The sequence below is a fragment of the Lissotriton helveticus genome, chromosome 4_1 (genome assembly GCF_964261635.1).
Source record: "Lissotriton helveticus chromosome 4_1, aLisHel1.1, whole genome shotgun sequence".
NCBI classification, from domain to species: Eukaryota; Metazoa; Chordata; class Amphibia; order Caudata; family Salamandridae; genus Lissotriton; species Lissotriton helveticus.
Genome location: NC_136063.1, coordinates 204,646,204 through 204,665,833, shown reverse-complemented (window position 1 = coordinate 204,665,833; position 19,630 = coordinate 204,646,204). Strand labels below are relative to the sequence as shown.

General features: G+C 47.9%; 1 protein-coding gene across 1 annotated transcript in view; it reads right to left on the bottom strand.

Moving 5' to 3' along the window:
• TRAPPC9 (trafficking protein particle complex subunit 9) overlaps nt 1-19,612 on the bottom strand; it is a 2,424,721-nt gene extending 2,405,109 nt beyond the window's left edge. The window contains exon 1 of the mRNA XM_078686702.1: nt 18,873-19,612. The gene's annotated coding sequence lies outside the window, so the exon portion shown is untranslated. The remainder of the gene's footprint in view (nt 1-18,872) is intronic.
• Nucleotides 19,613-19,630: the final 18 nt, after the last annotated feature.

Below are 19,630 nucleotides of genomic sequence, written 5' to 3'. Positions count from 1 at the left end.
GTACTGGTGGTAGTGGTAGTACTGGTAGTGGTAGCACTGGTGGTGGAGGTACTGGTAGTACTGGTGGTGGTGGTAGTACTGGTGGTGGTGGTACTGGTGGTGGTACTGGTAGTACGGGTGGTGGTAGTACTGGTGGTGGTAGTACTGGTGGTGGTGGTACTGGTACTGGTGGTGGTGGTAGTGGTAGTACTGGTAGTGGTAGTACTGGTAGTGGTAGTACTGGTAGTGGTGGTACTGGTAGTACTGGTGGTACTGGTAGTACTGGTGGTGGTGGTACTGGTAGTGGTAGTACTGGAGGTGGTGGTACTGGTGGTGGTAGTACTGGTGGTGGTAGTACTGGTGGTGGTGGTGGTGGTACTGGTAGTGATAGTACTGGTGGTAGTGGTGGTAATGGTGGTGGTGGTGGTGGTACTGGTGGTGGTGGTACTGGTATTGGTAGTATTGGTAGTGGTAGTACTGGTGGTGGTGGTACTGGTGGTACTGGTAGTGGTAGTACTGGTAGTGGTAGTACTGGTGGTCGTGGTACTGGTAGTACTGGTGGTGGTGGTAGTGGTAGTATTGGTGGCTGTAGTACTGGTAGTACTGGTGGTGGTGGTGGTACTGGTAGTGGTAGTACTGGTGGTGGTGGTACTGGTAGTGGTAGTACTGGTGGTAGTGGTGGTGGTAGTGGTAGTACTGGTGGCTGTAGTAGTGGTAGTACTGGTGGCTGTAGTAGTGGTATTACTGGTGGTGGTAGTACTGGTGGTGGTAGTACTGGTAGTACTGGTGGTGGTAGTACTGGTAGTACTGGTGGTGGTGGTTGTGGTACTGGTGGTGCTAGTACTGGTGGTGGTAGTACTGGTGGTGGTAGTACTGGTGGTGGTGGTACTGATGGTGGTAGTACTGGTAGTACTGGTGGTGGTACTGGTAGTGGTAGTACTGGTGGTGGTGGTACTGGTAGTGGTAGAAGTGGTAGTACTGGAGGTGGTGGTACTGGTGGTGGCAGTACTGGTGGTGGTAGTACTGGTGGTTGTGGTACTGGTGGTGGTGGTACTGGTGGTGGTAGTACTGGTAGTGGTAGTACTGGTAGTGGTAGTACTGGTGGTGGTGGTACTGGTGGTCGTGGTACTGGTAGTACTGGTGGCTGTAGTACTGGTGGTGGTGGTGGTACTGGTAGTGGTGGTGGTACTGGTAGTACTGGTGGTGGTAGTACTGGTGGTGGTAGTGGTACTGGTAGTGGTAGTACTGGTAGTGGTAGTAGTGGTGGTGGTGGTAGTAGTGGTGGTGGTAGTAGTGGTAGTACTGGTGGCTGTAGTAGTGGTAGTACTGGTGGTGGTAGTACTGGTGGTGGTAGTACTGGTAGTACTGGTGGTGGTAGTACTGGTGGTGGTGGTACTGGTAGTGGTAGTACTGGTGGTGGTGGTACTGGTAGTACTGGTGGTGGTGGTACTGGTAGTACTGGTGGTGGTGGTACTGGTAGTGGTAGTACTGGAGGTGGTGGTACTGGTGGTGGTAGTACTGGTGGTGGTAGTACTGGTGGTGGTAGTACTGGTGGTGGTAGTACTGGTGGTACTGGTGGTGGTAGTACTGGTGGTGGTGGTACTGGTGGTGGTGGTACTGGTAGTGGTAGTAGTGGTAGTACTGGTAGTCGTGGTACTGGTAGTACTGGTGGTGGTGGTAGTGGTAGTACTGGTGGCTGTAGTATTGGTAGTACTGGTGGTGGTACTGGTAGTGGTAGTACTGGTGGTGGTACTGGTAGTACTGGTGGTGGTAGTACTGGTGGTGGTGGTAGTGGTAGTACTGGTAGTGGTAGTACTGGTGGTGGTGGTGGTACTGGTAGTACTGGTGGTGGTGGTAGTACTGGTGGTGGTGGTGGTACTGGTAGTACTGGTGGTGGTAGTACTGGTGGTGGTGGTACTGGTACTGGTGGTGGTGGTAGTGGTACTGGTAGTACTGGTAGTGGTAGTACTGATAGTGGTAGTACTGGTGGTGGTGGTACTGGTAGTACTGGCGGTGGTGGTAGTACTGGTGGTGGTGGTAGTGGTAGTACTGGTGGCTGTAGTAGTGGTAGTACTGGTGGCTGTAATAGTGGTAGTACTGGTGGTGGTAGTACTGGTGGTGGTAGTACTGGTAGTACTGGTGGTGGTATTACTGGTAGTACTGGTGGTGGTAGTGGTGGTACTGGCAGTGGTAGTACTGGTGGTGGTGGTGGTGGTGGTACTGGTAGTGGTAGTATTGGTGGTGGTGGTACTGGTAGTACTGGTGGTGGTGGTACTGGTAGTGGTGGTACTGGAGGTGGTGGTACTGGTGGTGCTAGTACTGGTGGTGGTGGTACTGGTGGTGGTAGTACTGGTGGTGGTAGTACTGGTAGTACTGGTGGTGGTACTGGTAGTGGTAGTACTGGTGGTGGTGGTACTGGTAGTACTGGTGGTGGTGGTACTGGTGGTGGTGGTACTGGTAGTGGTAGTAGTGGTAGTACTGGAGGTGGTGGTACTGGTGGTGCTAGTACTGGTGGTGGTAGTACTGGTGGTGGTGGTACTGGTGGTGGTAGTACTGGTGGTGGTAGTACTGGTGGTGGTAGTACTGGTGGTGGTGGTACTGGCGGTGGTAGTACTGGTAGTGGTGGTACTGGTGGAGGTGGTACTGGTAGTGGTAGTACTGGTGGTAGTGGTGGTACTGGTGGTGGTGGTACTGGTGGTGGTAGTACTGGTAGTGGTAGTATTGGTAGTGGTAGTACTGGTGATGGTGGTACTGGTGGTGGTAGTACTGGTGGTGGTGGCACTGGTAGTGGTAGTACTGGTAGTGGTAGTACTGGTAGTGGTAGTACTGGTGGTCGTGGTACTGGTAGTACTGGTGGTGGTGGTAGTGGTAGTACTGGTGGCTGTAGTACTGGTAGTACTGGTGGTGGTGGTGGTACTGGTAGTGGTAGTACTGGTGGTGGTACTGGTAGTACTGGTGGTGGTAGTACTGGTGGTGGTGGTAGTGGTACTGGTAGTACTGGTAGTGGTAGTACTGGTAGTGGTAGTACTGGTGGTGGTAGTAGTGGTAGTACTAGTGGCTGTAGTAGTGGTAGTACTGGTGGCGGTAGTAGTGGTAGTACTAGTGGCTGTAGTAGTGGTAGTACTGGTGGCTGTAGTAGTGGTAGTACTGGTGGTGGTGGTAGTGGTAGTACTGGTAGTGGTAGTACTGGTAGTGGTAGTACTGGTAGTGGTGGTACTGGTAGTACTGGTGGTACTGGTAGTACTGGTGGTGGTGGTACTGGTAGTGGTAGTACTGGAGGTGGTGGTACTGGTGGTGGTAGTACTGGTGGTGGTAGTACTGGTGGTGGTGGTGGTGGTACTGGTAGTGATAGTACTGGTGGTAGTGGTGGTAATGGTGGTGGTGGTACTGGTGGTGGTGGTACTGGTGGTGGTGGTACTGGTATTGGTAGTATTGGTAGTGGTAGTACTGGTGGTGGTGGTACTGGTGGTACTGGTAGTGGTAGTACTGGTAGTGGTAGTACTGGTGGTCGTGGTACTGGTAGTACTGGTGGTGGTGGTAGTGGTAGTATTGGTGGCTGTAGTACTGGTAGTACTGGTGGTGGTGGTGGTACTGGTAGTGGTAGTACTGGTGGTGGTGGTGGTGGTACTGGTAGTACTGGTGGTGGTAGTACTGGTGGTGGTAGTACTGGTAGTGGTAATACTGGCAGTGGTAGTACTGGTGTTACTGGTAGTACTGGTGGTGGTGGTGGTAGTACTGGTGGTGGTGGTAGTACTGGTGGTGGTACTGGTAGTACTGGTGGTGGTAGTACTGGTGGTGGTGGTACTGGTACTGATGGTGGTGGTAGAGGTACTGGTGGTAGAGGTACTGGTAGTGGTAGTACTGGTAGTGGTAGTACTGGTAGTGGTACTGGTAGTACTGGTGGTGGTGGTAGTAGTGGTAGTACTGGTGGCTCTAGTAGTGGTAGTACTGGTACTGGTAGTACTGGTGGTGGTAGTACTGGTAGTACTGGTGGTGGTGGTACTGGTAGTGGTAGTACTGGTGGTGGTGGTACTGGTAGTGGTAGTACTGGTGGTGGTGGTACTGGTAGTACTGGTGGTGGTGGTACTGGTAGTACTGGTGGTGGTGGCACTGGTAGTGGTGGTAGTACTGAAGGTGGTGGTACTGGTGGTGCTAGTACTGGTGGTGGTAGTACTGGTGGTGGCAGTACTGGTGGTGGTAGTACTGGTGGTGGTGGTACTGGTGGTGGTAGTACTGGTGTTGGTAGTACTGGTGTTGGTAGTACTGGTGGTGGTAGTACTGGTGGTGGTACTGGTAGTGGTAGTAGTGCAGTTCAGTTCATCTAACAAAGAAGAAGAAGGTACCTTTGGGAGAGGCGGGGCAAGGGAAGCTCAGTAGGACGTGTCTCCGATAGGTCGAGTGAATAGGCGTTTATATTTGATATTTAGTGGAGTAACATTTGTCACCCAACAGTTAAAGACATGTTATGATAAATCAATGCGTAAAGACACTGAAGCAAAAGGGGGTGACAGAAGGGGAAACCGAATGATCAAACAAGACGGAGGGCATTGCTGTGGGGAGGGGGGAGGAGAAATGCGACACGGCGGGCCGGGGAGGGGGCTGAGCGGGGAGAGCGGCATGAGGGTGTGAAGCAGCAGGGGCCTGAGACGCGCCGCCTTTGATGTGGTAATGCGAGGCAGACAGGCAAGCGGCTGGTGGCATTGTGCATGCGCTCTTTAGGGCTTGCGCTTGCGCAATGACCTAAAAAGCACATGCACTGCAACAAATCGCCAATGGAATCGCCAGTTAGGTAAACTCTTGATAAGCCCCTTTATATCTCGCTAGGTCGCTCGACCTAAAAAGGATAACATGGAACAAAGTTTGTTCAGAAATGTTATCACAAGGGCACAGCTGGAGGTTTTGAGACCAGTCATTTACGATGGGAAAAGTGACTAGCCTATGGAAAACCCCCAACCGAAATCGGATTAGAAGGACCTATTGTATGCCCCCAGGACATAAGTAAGATAGGGTTGAATATTAAAAGTAATTAAAATTGTCTGATTGTGTAGGACAGTGTGCTTTACTATCTCAGATGTCAATCTGATAGTATCCAACATAGATAAGGCCATTTTTAGGTCTCGCCTGTCGATGCGCATGCGCATCGAGCAAGCGAGACTATAGGGGCTCATCGACTCTTTATCTAACTTGCAAGGAATCGTGGCGATTCCTTGCAGTGCCCGTGACTTTTAAGCTCAATGCGCATGTGCATTGAGCTTAAAAGCGCGTGCACAGCCGCCCGCATTCCTCCGACACCTTTGAAGTGAAGCTTAGCTTCACTTCAAAGGCCCGGCTTCTTCACACCCACATGCCGCTCTGCCCCGCTCCGCCCCCTCCCCTGAGTCATCCTGCCTGCCCTCGACGTTCCCCCCGCCCCCTCCCGCCACGCAATGCCGAGAGCTTGTTTGTGTAACTGTCACCATCACAATCACCACGACCTACTGAGGCCCAATAGAAGACAAATACCCTCATGCAATATATTTCTTCCCATAGATGCAGCGTATTTACGTAAGCAATCTCCTGATTACTGGCGTCTTTTGCTTTTTTTCTTGCGGCCACGTTTAAAGCATATTTGCTGCCGCATCGAATGTATACTCGCGGCCGCGTTTCATGTTTAATTGCGGCCGCGTTTAGTGTTAAGTCTCGTGGCCGGCGTTTGATGTTTAATTGCGGCCGCGTTTAATGTTAAGTCTCGCGCCGCATTCATTGTTTATATTTCTCTTTTTTTCAACACTATTTTCTATCTTTGCCTTCTTATTGTCTTACTTTTCTGCTTCTCACTGGGTCAAAGTTTAGTGACGAGAAACAAGTTTACAGACATGGGAGCCGGCGTTCACTACCTGCACATACAGAACTGCTCCGTGTGCATACTGTGTAATATATTAACTGCCGCGTTTAGTGTTAAGTCTCGTGGCCGGCGTTTGATGTTTAATTGCGGCCGCGTTTAATGTGAAGTCTCGCGCCGCATTCATTGTTTATATTTCTCTTTTTTTCAGCACTATTTTCTATCTTTGCCTTCTTATTGTCTTACTTTTCTGCTTCTCACTGGGTCAAAGTTTAGTGACGAGAAACAAGTTTACAGACATGGGAGCCGGCGTTCACTACCTGCACAAACAGAACTGCTCCGTGTGCATACTGTGTAATATATTAACTGCCGCGTTTAGTGTTAAGTCTCGTGGCCGGCGTTTGATGTTTAATTGCGGCCGCGTTTAATGTGAAGTCTCGCGCCGCATTCATTGTTTATATTTCTCTTTTTTTCAGCACTATTTTCTATCTTTGCCTTCTTATTGTCTTACTTTTCTGCTTCTCACTGGGTCAAAGTTTAGTGACGAGAAACAAGTTTACAGACATGGGAGCCGGCGTTCACTACCTGCACATACAGAACTGCTCCGTGTGCATACTGTGTAATATATTAACTGCCGCGTTTAGTGTTAAGTCTCGTGGCCGGCGTTTGATGTTTAATTGCGGCCGCGTTTAATGTTAAGTCTCGCGCCGCATTCATTGTTTATATTTCTCTTTTTTTCAGCACTATTTTCTATCTTTGCCTTCTTATTGTCTTACTTTTCTGCTTCTCACTGGGTCAAAGTTTAGTGACGAGAAACAAGTTTACAGACATGGGAGCCAGCGTTCATTACCTGCACATACAGAACTGCTCCGTGTGCATACTGTGTAATATATTAACTCAGAACTTAAAGTGCTAAGGAAAACCGAACGGTGAACAATACCTACGAACGCTATAGAACACCTAAGCATTTGAGAGTCAGGGGAATAAATGGCAAGACTGCATTTAGAAGGGATAGCACTGCTCCGATGCTTTTAATGAGAGAGTACTGACACATCTCAGTACCAAATAGGTACTCTGTAACAAGGAGTACCTGTACTTCAAAATTTCGATTTCAATCACTGGGCACCACATTTTATTGTAAACCTTGTACTTCCCCTCACCCCGGCCTTCAAACATCGTTTCATAGCGTAGAAACCTCTTCAGCTAGTTAACTGAACAACTCATAACTTCTGGTCCATACCCTTCCCAAGAGAAAAACAAACACTAGATTCCAGTGTGCTCAATGATCCCTCGAAGACTTCCCTGAGTGCTCCCTCGTTTATTCTTTAGCAGAATATCTGTAGCAGGTCCCCGTCTGGTAGGATCGTAGTACCTATGGCTCACACTCACCCTCACTCACCCTCACCCTCACCCTCACCCTTACTCACCCTCACTCACCCTCACCCTCAACCCCTCACCCTCACTCACCCTCACCCACCCTCACTCACCCTCACTCACCCTCAACCCCTCACCCTCACACAGTGGAATAGGTCTCGGAGCATTTGAGTTAGAGCTTTTAGAAATGTTTATGGGTTTTTTTTTTTAATTCTTTAGCATTGGCTACAGGAAACAAAAATGCTAAAGATTTACAAAAAAACCCATAAACAATTCTAAAAGCACTAACTCTAATGCTGCGAGACCTATTGCATTTCCAATGCTTGTTTTTAGATCCTTCCTAGTTATGTTCCCAATGGAGCTAGGATTAGTAAAATACTCTGGGTGGCCAAGATCTTGTAGAAAGTTACGAACGTAATTTAGCCATGGGATCCTCAGGGCCCCTTCCAAACTCAAGACATCCAGGAGTATATCTCTGCTTAATTTTACCTCTTCTTTTGTCCAGAGTCTGTGCCATAACAGCACAGGCTAAAGTTTAATCAAATCGGAAATAAAAGTGAGGCCCAGCTCCGCATGACATATGTATGTTGAGGAACCATTTGGAACGGATATAATATATTTTTAAAAATAATTTTCTACTTTTTGAATGGGAAGCAGGTCAACTGGCGCCCATACCCCAGTCCCGTAAACAGCTGCAGAGACACATTTTGCTTTATAAATCTTAATAAGTTCCTCCGGAGGCCTCTTGCCTGGTTTTTTAGCAAAGGAACTAATAGCAGATGTACTACGTTATAATACTAGTTTTTTTGCAGCCACAGCCTGTGTCCATAAATCATTGTTGGCAAAAAGAATGCCCAAATAAGAAAATGTTTTAGTAGGCCTTATCTTTTGTCCAGATACAAACATGTCTTTGGATTTTATGTTGCCAGAACCGCAATGTATTATAAAAGTTTTTGAGGAGTTAACTCTTAACCCTAAATCATTCATAAAATTGGTGAAATTATTTAGTACCTTCTGAAGTCCTACTTGAGTGCGGGACATAAGCACCGCCTCATCTGCATACAAGAGGGCTGGATTCGGGCGTCTCGAAACTTGGGGAGGGTCATAATTATCGTTTAAAAGGGCCTCCCCGGGGGAGGAGCCTAGACGGCGGCCAAAATGGCCGCATAGACGCCCGGCTCCGCCGCGCGCCCTCACCTCCCATGCCATCCTGGCGTCGATCCTGCATCCCGATTGCGGCCAAGTGTGTATGAATGCCCGTGGAGCCCGGCTGTGTTATTCCGGCACGAAATCTGCCTCTGATGGCCGAGATACATCGTCTCAAACTTCCCGGCCCTTGCGCTGAGTGAGCTGGGACCTCGAGTGACGCTGCATCCGGTGCGCGACTGAACAACATCGGCTCCGACCGGCCGGCTTCGCCCGGTTGCCCAGACCGGGACCTGTGATTAGACGCGGCCAGAGACGGCTGGTCGGAGATTGGCGCTGGCACCCCTGAACAGCCCAACAAAGGTTTATGCCGGTGCCTGCTATCGATCATACACTCGGCTACACCCACCGACATACGGCCAGGCTTTGCCCTGTCCCGGGAACTGCCGGCGACCGATGGATCTCCTTGCAATTCTGTTTTAAGGGAGGAATCGGATGCGCCTGGTAAGCGACTTCTACAGTGGTGGGGGATCGTGGTCTTGAGTGTGCCTGCTAAGACCCGCTATTTTGCTGTGGGCGGCGGTTGACTTTCTGGCTACCGGTGGTGCTTGCTTCCCCTTCTGCCCTGGGGTTCCTTGGACGAGAGGTGCACTACAGTGACCTGTGGAGTGGCGATGGAACCCACACTGCGAGACGTCCTACTGGCTCTCACGAATTTGCACTCCTTTTTGAGCTGCCGCTGGATGCTCGTTGATGACCCGCAGGCGGCGGCGAGTTGTACAATGGCGGACGGCCAAAGTATCGATCCGGAGCCCGACCTTCCCCGGTCTGCCGATGCTGAGGACCCCTTGAAGTGCGTGGAACTGGACAGTGGACTTGGTGGATCATGCGGCTGAGCCTATGTGTCTGCTGACTTTCTCACCCTCCAACTGGCTATCACCGCTCCTGACTTGCATTACCCTGTTTTCTTGCCGGCTGGTGTGTCATGGAGTCGCACTATCGCATTTACTTTTTTGCTTTTACCTACTGCCACATTAGTTCCAAAAGGGACTGTGGACTCATTGAACCTGCCTTCCCTTGCTGTGCGACGCCTTACTACCTCAACTCGGACCGGACAAGGCTGAACCTGAACTGTTTAAGTATTTGCTGGATGTTCTTGGTGCCGGACTGTGACATGGCTTTTGATGGTATCTTGGGGTGATTCGGATGACCCTACATTGCTGTTTGCCCTCCGTTATGGTGGGCTTACTTGTTTTTCAGGATGGGTGGGGGGGCGTGTCTGGGGCTGGAGCTGGGGCCCTCCTCCTCTTTTTCGGGGTTTCCTGGGGCGATAGGCATGCCTATGGGGGGGGGTGGGCCGTGGCCTTCCGCTGCATGCAGGGTGGGGGGTGGGGGTGGGACGTGTGTTTGCTTCTTCTTTGTCTCTATGGCCCACTTTTTCTCCTTTCTTTTCTTGGTCCTTCTTGGTAAATCTTCCTTTTTTATGTTTTTTGTGGTTGGAGTCGGGGGGTTGGGTTCCTTGGGAGGATCATTGCTTGTGTCCTTGTATGTTACAAAATACTGTTAACATTGCTCGATTCGTGAGCGGGTCACTATGGTTCGGTGGGATTGTTCTCAGACTTATGTTTTCCTGTTGTTCTTTCAATGGTACGCTCGATTGCATGCTGTTGTCCTGTCCTGTGATTAGCTTGGTAACCGGTGTCGTCCTGTGGGTCAGGTTTTGTTTTTTGGGAAGAATTTTGCATTTTGTGCTCATGTTTTTTCGCATTGTTTATTGATTCTCTGGATGTGCCTCTCGTGCTTAGCCACTGAATGCTTACATGTCCTGCTTTTTACTTCCCACTTCTACTTCTATTTGAGGGCGATTAGCTTGTTACATGACTTGCTCCACGTAAGGTTTTGCTTTATTGTATGTCACTGGATCCTTCCATCTCTGCTATAGACTGAACCCTCTCACATCCTATTATACGTGGACAGACTGAACTGTAACTCCTACGGTGTTATACCGATTGGGCGGGCACTGACTGGTGCGTACTGCAATTCCGCGCTTGGGTATCCTGCTTGCGATATCTCACGCCAGTATCCCGATTATTGTCGTTCCACTAGTGGATATCCTGTTATATGGCTCGCCCTATTGGCTCTCTGGCCTGACTCTGTGACACTTCCGCAAAATTATAAAATTAAACCTACGTTCTCCTTTTCCTGCCATTTTGTACCACTGCATCGTAATGTTATTATTTTTAGCTTTTTCCGCAGCGCAAGGTGGCCTGAAATGTTGTTATTTGTCATAGCGGCCGGCCCGCAGTGGTTGTAGGCAGAAGCTGTGTACTGTGCATACGATAAATAAAGGTTTTAATAAAAAAATAAAAGGGCCTCCCCAAGTCCGTTTAAGTACAAGTTAAAAAGAAACGGAGCAAGAACACACCCTTGCCTAACACCACTTCTTATATGTAGGGCGCTGATCGTTCACCCTTTAGACCACAGCGCACTCGCGCATTAGCGTTGCAGTAAAAATGTTTAAGAAAATAAATAATCTGTTTATCAACCCGCATTGCTTCTAAAATTGACCAGAGTTTGTTGTGGATCACGCAATCAAATGCGGCTGTAAGGTCAACAAATGCTAAAAATTGGTGCCCCTTCTTTGCCCTTGTGTATTTACCTACCAGGAGAGACAGATTTACTCCCTGCTCCACGGTTCCTACACCAGCTCGGAAACCATATTGCAGGTCTGACAGGATGGAATTTTCGTCTGCCCAGTCCTGGATAGGCTCCAATATTATTCTACGCGCAATTTTCGTTATGGCGTCTAATAAGGAAATTGGCCTATAGCACGCCGGATCTTGTCTGTCCCCCTTTTTAAAAACGGGCACAATTGTTGATTCTACCCAGGTAGGTGGAAAAGCTGCACTACAGCTAGAGTTTAAAACTTGCGTTAAAAGAGGGGCCCACAGAGGAATATTAGATTTGAACAGGTCTACAGGGACCCCATCGGGGCCAGACGCTTTACCAGCCTTACTTACAGAGAGAGCCCGCTCTACCTCCTCTAACCTGAATAACAGGGCGGAGTGTTGAATAAAAGAGCTAGAGTTGTGATCATCCAATGCACAACTATTTGACCTGTCTAGATTACCCTCGCCCTGATATACTTTTGCAAAGTGGGCTATCCATTGGTCTTCTGCTGTTGCTATTTCAAGCGAAGGACCAACTTCTGAAGACAAGAAAGGGGCCCTGATAATTTTCCAGAAAACCGTACTATCATTGGCCAGGGAGGCAGAGTGCAAAGCATCCCACGCCTCCTGCTTTAGTGTGGTTATCTGTCCCTGATTGCGAGTTTGTAGGCTTCTCTAGCCATCCTCACGTTACTTATATTTCTCAGATTATTATGTAACTCAGATTTTAAATAAGAGTAAGCTTTAGTGCATCTAGTGTCAAACCAGCCCTTCTGCCGTCCCTTACCGCGATTCTGTCTAGTAAGTGACTCATTAATCATGCTAGTTATTACCTTAAATGAGGCTAGAATTTTTTCTGGGGTGTCAGACTCGCTTAAACATGTTTCAATAGCTGGGTTACATTTCCCCACCACAGTTTTAACCAGTTTAGCTTGATCCACTAAAGACCAGCGTAAAGAGTAACCATTGGTATTTCCTATGGCTATATTTTCTATCTGTTGATTTTTCTTGTTATTTCTTAACATTGTGGTGGACGGAAGAAAAAAGCTAGACTTGTCAAAAAAACATACTGACACCAGCAAAAAGTGGGGGTAACCATGAAAGCAGATCCGACCTTCCTACAGGACCCACAGGCAGGGTTCAGAAACATAAATTCTCAGGCGGAAACCAGTACTGGGTTGCTTATGTTGCAAGAGTGATTGCCAGTGGTCAGACTTATTGCATGCATTTGTCCTATTACCTCTTGTGTGAATCAAATAATCTCTACAACATGGGACCTGAAAAGGGAACTAGACAGGGCGAACCCCTCCCTCCTATATTGCTCACTGTGGCCATTGAACCATTGGCCTGCATGGTGCAGCAAATTAATCCAGAATTGGGGATCCGAGTGGACAACCGCTGGCATGCTATCTCTTTATATGCGAATTATGCATATTGTACCTGCAAGAAGAAAATCCGGCTTAAAGTAGTTGATGAACTTACTAGATGAGTTTGGTGTGATGTCAGGAATGTCTTTTCCCACTTCACTCACTGTCTGAGACTGAACATATGCGCAACACGCCTAACTGCCTGGAGTTAAGTTTTGGTATCTTTAAGTATATAGGTGTCCGGATTTACTATTCTTCAGACCACTTTATTAAAGGTAAATTTGGAAAGGTCATCAACATGACTAAACAACTGATTCCACTTTTTACCAAACATCCATCGTCTCCAATGGGTAGGGTAGCAATAGCCAAAATGTTAGTGCTGCCCAGATTACAGTTTTGTAGGTCTTGCCTAGCGACGCAGCGCATGCGCTGCCCGCCTTGGCAAGATCTATTGTTGTCGTTTTAGTTGCAGAAGGGGGACAGGACATGTGCACGTGTGCAGAGGACAGGAGTTGTGCACACGAGCAGAGGACAGGAGCTGTGCACGCATACGCACATCTCCTGCCCCGCGCTTTCACTCTCACTGCGACAGCTTGTTCACACTGGGGGCGCTTTCATTTTGCAAGTGTGCAACAGTGCTCTTTGTACCTCCCTAACTTGGCAGCTCTGAAATCAGTTAACCATTTCTGTTGTGGGAGTTCTGTACATATCACTCACCCTATCGCTTGGAGTCCCCGTAGTCCCCACTTATTTGGGGCAGATGTTTAGTAATCCCACCTTCTCTAACACTACAAAATGAGAGGTCCTGGGATATAAACCCTTGCCTGAAAGTTTATGGCTGACGGGCGGCTGTCATACCGCCTACCCCTCAATGTACAATTCTGACGGGTTCGGACACTGTATCATTTTTAAACCATCCTCTCATTTAAAAATAAAGGAATGTGACCAGGGGTATGTCAACACCCTCCACATGTTTATTTCCATCTCACCCCAGAATCTTTTTTTTCTCTATTTCCATGGTCAGATACAGTGATAACAATAGAGAACGGACCATCGTTTTTCGAGGTAGCACCGCCTCCTCCTCCCTGATTACTTCAGCTAGTTCTTTGCGGCGCACGCGCGCCCACCTTTCGCCTGCGTGCCTCTAGCAACGTACAGAGCGTCAGTCGCCTCGTAACATAGGGACGGGGTCTGGTTCTGCCTGGACTGAGGAGGGAGCCCTCAGAAACTGGATGCTGGAATAACAAGCATTTGCAATGCAATAGGTCTTACATCTGCAAGAGTTTGATCTATTGGCATTGTAAATGAAAATGCCTTTAATTTATGTTTTTTGTAAACCTGCAAGCGGTGGGTAAACACGCACTTTGTTCTTATAGTCCTTACTTACGGGAAGCAAGAATAGCAGTTAAGAGGTGCAGTTACTGCCAGCCTTGCTTCTCGTAAGCAACGACTATAAGTACAAAGTGTGTGTCTACACACTGCTGGATCAAAAAACATAAATAAAAGGCATTGTAATTTACAATGCCAATCTCTCAAACTCTTGCAAATGCGAGACCTATTGCATTGCAAATGCTTGTTTCTTCAGCATTGCCAGTGATATTAAATGCAGTCTTCTTTCTCGAATTATATGGGATGCTGTTGGACTTGATAGGCACACAGATAGACCTCCCATCACGTTTTACAAGACACAGTGGACTATTCAAGGAGGAGCACTGGGTGCCCCTATTTATAAAGTTTACTTCCTGGCAAGCCATTTGCAATGGATGATGAGATGGGTGGGAGATCACAGTAACTAAGAGTAAGACAACATACAAGCGGCACTACCTAGGGGCATGAAACTGGGCTGGCTACTGAGTGCTACAAGACTTCCACCCTCTCGCCAGATCTTGTTCCGAATAGCTAGAACCTGTTGGCATTGTTTTCTATAGTGGGTGGGTAAAACTGTGCTGTACTCGCTGGACATCCCTCATTAGTGTCTACCCATGTTTCACAAGATCACAAGCACAGGATAACAGACTGGGCTAGAAGCAGGCCTTACAATAATGGGGGACATATTCGACCAGGGACAGTGCTTAATTTGTAAAAGGGTATGTGCCAGGGCCCTTCTCTGGAGGCCACTGCATCTTGCACCACCCATTGCCTCTGCCAGTGCTGCCAATGACAGACCCAACACAACTACTAAACCCCACACTCCAACAAGTGTGACTGTTCAGACTTTTCCAGCAACCCAAAAGGTATGAGAATGGTGTGGGTGCAGGTAAAAGTCATTTTAAATGTATAGTGACTGATTAAACAAAAGTTGTTGTGCACATCTCAAAATAAGACAGCTGCGCCACCATGTGGCAGACTGTCATAAAAGCTGGTGCTGAGAATTAAGTGCTGGTGCCAAGCACCAGAAAACACCGGCTCACATTGAACTATGAGCAGGGATCTCTACGCATGTTTGATAATGTGCTAGTGATCACATATTGACAGAGCACCCACTGGAACTATTCTACGCGCATCTACTTTCTGCTCACACATGGACAGAGTAAAAAGTTCATTATTGTACTATGCACCGCGATACTATCTCAATACCTGCATGGAAACTGAAGTCTGAAATTGAAATGGGAAATGAAGGCTGGCTACACGATGTAGGAAAGCTAATCGATTAAACGTCTAGATACACCAAAACTGTTTCCACAAATCCATGGTTGAAGTACACTCAGTTTAACTACCCCCATCATATATTCTTTTCACACAAATGCATTAGTCAATGCATGAGGGAGCGAACTAGGAATGTTTTAGGTATAGAACAGCGGATGCAGACTTCTACCATACAGTATGGGCATTCCCTGCTATTATAAAATATTGGGAGTAAATACTTAAGTAGTGTTGGAAATAACAGACAAGAATATAATATTCAACCCACTAATACTAAATCTTGCAATTGAAAGAAACTAAATATATATATAAATTGGTTGACCTTATTATAGTATAAAGGATAATAGTAATGACTTGCAAAGTAACTTATAGAAGAAGGATGTTAAAAATGGGCTAAAGCTGAAGACAGACATGCTAAAGCGTATTCACAATCGAGAAGGCAAACATGTGGCATACAACCCCTGGGATGTGCTGATGATTAAATTAGAAGCAAAGTCAAAAAAACGCCCTCAATTAGCGTGTAAGTAAAATTGGATTCTTGATATATTAATTATTCCGGTGATGAGGAAGAATGAGTATGCATATATAAATTGCACTCAGTTTTTTTTTCTTCTTGCTCACACATGATAATCTTGGAATATAATAATGTAAACATGGCTAAGCATGTGCATATTAAATTATAGGAAGATCATAGCCGTATACTTGGTGCCTCGGCGGTGGCTAGAGTTCGGTCGGGCCCGCTGATTTCCCAATGATACCCAGTGGAACGGGGCACGAGACAGGGATGCTCGCTGTCCCCGCTGCTGTTTGCCCTTGCGGTGGAACCTTTGGCGCTATCGGTCCGCACCGGGGCCTATTACAGGGGACTACGGGCCTTGTCGGGACAACAATACATTTCCCTCTATGCTGACGACCTGCTGCTTTTCCTTGAGGATGCTGATGCAGCCTTGGCCGGGGCCGACGCAGTACTCACTGCTTTCGGCGAGGTGTCAGGCCTCAGAGTGAATTGGGCGAAAACTTGCCTGTTCCCGGTTCGCAGAGATGAACCCCAACCGGACACTCCCAGGGCGATCAGATGGGAACCGAGCTGTTTTAAATATCTAGGGGTGTACGTTTATCATAGCCCTGCTGACATCCTTGAGGGCAACATTGCCAGATGTGTCCGGGCATTGAAGGGTAGTATGTCCTTTTGGGCCACCCTGCCGCTGTCGGTGGCAGGACGGATCGCACTGTTGAAAATGGTGGCGCTCCCTCGGCTATTATATTACTTTAGGACACTTCCGGTCTGGATTCCACCGGCTGTCTTTCGGAACCTGGATTCCTTGATTGTGGCGTTCCTTTGGGGATTGGGCCGCCGCAGAGTGGCGCTCAAGACCCTGATGAGACCAAAAGCGGAGGGGGGGTTGGCCGTACCCGACTTTGAAACATATTTTATGGCTGCCCAACTGCAGACTTACACTCAGGAGATAGCGCGGCAGTTTCGAGGCCCGGAGGAGGCACGGGGGCGTGGTATACCCAGGCACGTTCTATCCTATATCGCGCTGCAACAAAGACTAGCTTTGAGGGACCTCACTCAAGAAGAACGCACGATACGATCGTGCTGGAACCGGGTACACCGCAGGTTGGGAGTGACACGTCCTTATGCCCCGGAGATTCCGCTAGGGATGCTCACTGCACTACCGCATGGCGGCGACTGGTCGCAGCTGCGGGTTTGGGAGGACGCGGGCATACAGCTCATGGGCGACCTTTATGAGGATGGAGTGCTGCTGCCTTTTCCGGTGCTTCTGGACCGCTTTGACATCCCCCAGGGCGACTTCTTGCTTCACGCGGCGATCACGAGGGCACTCCAAGCACACTGGAAGAATGGTCCTGAGGAACCGCAGTTGTCAGCGGCGTGTCAGTACGTCATGATCAAGTTTTTTTTTTTTTTTTTTTTTTTAGTACGTCATGATGACGGCAGGGACGGTCAAAGCAGTAACGTGCTTGTATTCCAGGATGGTCAGCGAGAGGCTATCCCCCCTGGACACACTCAGGACCCGATGGGGGGTAGACATAGGGAAGGACATCCCGGAGACCACATGGGCCCAGCTGATACGCCGGGCCTGGAAAAGTACGCGTAATGCTCGATTCCAATTGGTCCACTTTTATATACTGCATCGGGCCTACTTGACCCCGGAGAAAATACAGAAATACTTCGCCTCGGACACGGCAGCCTGCCCTAGATGCCGGACGCTCGGGCCGACCTCATTCATATGTTATGGTCCTGCTCCGCGTTGACCTTATATTGGACGTTCATAGGGAACACGCTTAACAGGGTAACTGAAAGGTCCCTGCAGTTTGACGACGCAGTGGGGATTCTGCACTGGTTCCCGCATACCCCCAAAAATAAACTTTCTAGTAAGTTCATCGACTTGGGGCTGCTCCTGGCGAAGCGGGAAATAACCAGACACTGGAAGGCACGGCTTGGTCCAACAGGCACTAAATGGCGCAATGAACTTCTTAAGTGGGCAGGGGGGCGAGAGTACCTTGCGATACCAGCTGGCGAGGCGGCAACAGAACGAGCAGGCGCTAGAGGCGGCGCAGGCGTGGGAGGCATTGGTGCATGCCCTGCGCGATCATGACACACCCACTGACACTGATAGTGTTGATGGTGACCAGCCTCCGTCCCTGTAGAGTAACACGGATGTGGTGTTCCCGTCAGAAAGGATAATGTCTCTTACCACACGCTCTTTGAACTTATACTAGGTCACCGATGGCGGGGTGGGAGGGGGAGGTGGATAGAGGGAGGGGGAGCGTTATCAGCTTCCGTGAGCACTGGAGACTCATGGCACTGAAGATTTGGAACTTAGCCCTCTGAGGGGGTCTGTTTATTTGGGAGGGGAAGGGAGTTTTGTTTTGTTTTTCCTTTTTATTTATTTTTTCAGGTTGTTTAGAAAAGCAGAAGAGAACCTTTCATTTTCACCTGTTCAATATTGACGGACCGCTGGGCCCTTATGCAACGATTCGATGTAAACGCCGCCCGACCTCCGGGTTGTGGGCTGAATGGCCGTGTTTGGGTGTTATTACATTGTCGATGCTTACATCGCAGATTACTATACGGGTGACCAATTTGTACCTTTGACTGATTCCTGCAATAAAATATATTTTAAAAAAAAAATCATAGCCGTATACTTGGGACCGAGTGTTTGGTGTTATAGAAAAGGGTTTGTTGAACATGGTGATGTATGGCTTTCGAACATGTAACAAGTGGAGTCACATTTGGGCAAGAGAGTAGAACTTGCTATGTGTGCTATAAACGTACAAAAATGAATAAAGAGCTGTGAAACAAAAAAAACGTAAGTGACTGAGGGAAAACGGCCTGATTATGTACCGTTAATCTTCATTACTCTAAATCCTACTTCCACTCGTCCCAATCATTACCTTTTGTCCACATCCTTACTATGTGAGGCATACCAAAGCAATAAAGGACTTTGATTTAAAAGAATCGTTCTCACCAATATAATGCAACAAACATAATTTTAATACACAAAGGTGAAACGACATGTGAAACAATTAAAAGAGCAAAATCAATCATATTTCCAGCTCTTAATAAACAAGCGTGCAAACCATATTAAGCTGCTGTATAATGGAAACACCATGCCCAAGTTCTCCCCAATAAACAAACGTGCAAACTAGATTAAGCTACTGCATAATGCAAACCCCACGCCAAAGTTCTCCTCAATATTACAAATATTCTGCAGGGAATGTTATGTCCTATACAGCGTCTAGCTTAGGTTTAAGTTCAATAATCCATCAGAGAACAACTGTCACAAGCTCCAAACAGCAGCATAGTAAGGGGCAACTGTCTACGAGAGTATAGCGTGTGCATCTCACCTATCTCAGTTCTTGTCCCTTCCGATCCACTGGCACCGGCTGCAGAAACCAGCTGCTCCCGCGTCTGACCCAAACAGACAGCACAGGTCCCCCTCACCAGTCACGTGATAAAAAGTAAGCCATCTTTGAATGGTACATATATTTCATTCTGTGTGATAAAATGTTCATACAAATAGGATTTAGAGAAAGAACTGCTCAAAAGTTAATTTTGATAGGTTTGTAAAGTACTTTTAAATCTAAGCATAAAAAATCCACGTAAAAATGTGAATACAGCCAAGGTACGGAATTCGATCTAAATGTCCACGAAAACGTTGATGTTTTCCTTCACCGTCAACTAAGCAGTGTGTCCATTCTATCGCACAGCATGCCACACTTCACAGCAAACTTGCTCCCTTCAGTGAAAAGCGGCCGCAAGGATTTGCGCAACCTACACAATAGTTGCACATTTCAGTCCCCTTTTAGTTTCTATTTTCCTCTTCTTTCTTCATTGAAAGATCTGTCCACAATTTCTTACTTCCGGATTTGTAGAGACCAAAACAAACCACCTCTTCCTCGTTTACGGGCTGGAAACACCAGCCGTTCCAGAAATCTAGGCCGCAAGTCACAAATTCTGTGACGCCATATTGCATGTGTAACCTGGCCTCAATTTACCATTCATACGTTTCCCAAACACCAAAGATGGTCGTAATAACGGTTAGCGCTCTAGTTTATAACGTGACGGGTTTTAACTGTAGAGCGCGTAGCCCATAGAGTTTGTT